Here is a 2,402-nt window from a genome sequence, read left to right on the forward strand (position 1 = left end):
CTGAGCGTCGTGCGTTGTTATTTTCATTCACAGCTTGCATTGCATCCACATATTCTTCCCACTGCACGTTGCAAAGTTTGTGTCATCACAGCACCTCTACTGTATAGCTATTTATAGAGCGAACACCAGACTATACAGGTTGATGCTGTGCTTGTTCAGAGTGGTGTAACGGCAGTCACAGCTGTGCTTCCTGCTCTCCTGAGCTTCCACGATTATGTACCAAAGGTGTAGATGACTTACAGAACACGTCTCCATGGAGATTTGGTATGACAGGCAACGCTAATTACTGCTCGGCTGCCTCCGTCTCCAACTCTCTCTGTGTGCCACATGCAAGAAGCGCCACTCTTTCTATCACACACATCCTCACAGACACACATGCATCCACCTCAGCCCAGCATGATCGTCATTACTGTCGTTGCACACAGGAAACATTCTGATGCTTGGCAATACAATGCAAAGCACTATGGCAACAAAGGGAGGGAGGATGGCAAGTTGTCATGGGTAAGTGTAAAACAAGAAGGCATGTATTCATAAAAAAGGTACACACCGTCTTTTACTAAAAGCTCTGAGGACTGAGAGAGACTGGTTAGACTGAGATAAGAAGCATGACAAAATGAAGATGATGCTCTTATTATGTTTCCTAATCTCAGTTTTACAGAAATTAAAAAGTGTGGAAGTTACGTGCACTTGCACAACTACTGGATGTGACTGAAATGAGTTCCAGTTATTTAAAACATGGAACATTTGTGACTAGAAACATGCAGTCATATAAACAATTTTCAATTTGCTGTGGTTTGGAGGATTTTGTTAAAATTATTGCGAAAACGATCAATTATTTTGAATAAAACTGACATAGAAATGAGAGATGAAACGGTGAGACTGAGATAACGAGATCGAAAGAGAAATCAAAGAAATTTTTTTTTGAGTCTGCTTGTTTGTTAGAAAGTTGTTTATAGTGGTGTTTAGCTGCAAAGTGTGGTTGAATGTTTCTTATCTTGCAAGTGTGCTTCCTGTTGTTCGTGTGTGTGTTCCTGCTTTGTGTGAGAAGAGAGAGACTAAGATACTCTAAAAGTGCAAGGTAAATAGTAGGGCTGGGCCATATCATACCGTTCACGGTAATACCGGTATAATGTCGGGCAACGAGAAGAAAATGAAATATCGCGATAGAACATGGGTAAAACACGCATGAGCAGTGCCTTTGTTTTCGCACATGGCAGAAAAAGCGTGCCGGCGACGGAGAATGAGAAGGGCGAAAGCCTATCGTAGAATGAAACAGATGAACCGGAACTGGTTTGTAGAAATGCTGCAACTCCAGTGGTGTGAAACTGGTTTAGCTTTCGTCCATCAGATACACAACAAAGCACTATTTTTGGTAGTGCTTTGTAAAGGTAAATCCTTTGATTTTTCTGAAAATCGACAGTGCCCCTTATAATCCCGTGTGCCTTATGTGTGAATTCTGGTTGTGTTTACTGACCTCGAAACAATTTTCTGTGGTACACGGCGCTCAAAAATCTGTCAAATGTTTTAGTACGACTTTGCTGAGCTACGAAGCCGCACCGCTTGATGGATTGTAGGAGCATTACGGCTATCGTTGGCAGGAGCTTCGCGGAGTGATACGTACCGTGCTTCAACATAATATTACCTTATTGTGTGTGTATAACCTCTTTTTAAGTTTTGTGGATATTATACATGGTTATGCTCAGGATATGTCGGCCAGTTTCCACTGGAAATGCCTTTTGGTTAAACTGTCAGCAAGGAATTTGCATTTGCACTGTTAAATTTTTATATAACTTTAATGCACATAAAAAAACAGCTGCTTGTTTAAGTGAAAATACATTGATGATTTTTTTTTTTTACACTAATAAAGTTGTGGAGTTGTAAAGTATTTTGTCTCGTGTCAATTATATCGTCAGTTATATCGTTATCGCAAATTTTCAAATGTATATCGTGATAAATATTTTTGGTCACATCGCCCTGCTCTTGTAAATAGACTACTACTTTTAAAATACTTTTCTATTAAATTTGAGCTCACTTGAGCAAGTGGTTTCTTACTACAAGCCCCATGCATACAACACTTTAAAAAAAACAAAAAAAACTTAATGTTCCCACACACATACTTGGATTGATGCATTGAGGGGCAACTTGGAATCTTGCCCAAGGATACTTTGAGGTACAGGTTGGAGGATAGGGGGTTGGACAACCAATGTTCTGATTGGCAGACAACCTACTCCACTCCCTGAGTCACAGCCAACTCAGCAAGTAAAGGAAGAGAAAAGCACAGTATAACTAAAGCAGAACAAGTATAAAAACAACCAACCACTCAACCAGAAAAAAATAGGTAACCAGACTGACAAACCAGTCTGGCAGGAAACCCAACCAGTAGTTTAGTTCAGCTAAAGAAC

This window comes from Astatotilapia calliptera, chromosome 20, assembly GCF_964374335.1.
Source record: "Astatotilapia calliptera chromosome 20, fAstCal68.1, whole genome shotgun sequence".
In the NCBI taxonomy this organism is placed as follows: Eukaryota; Metazoa; Chordata; class Actinopteri; order Cichliformes; family Cichlidae; genus Astatotilapia; species Astatotilapia calliptera.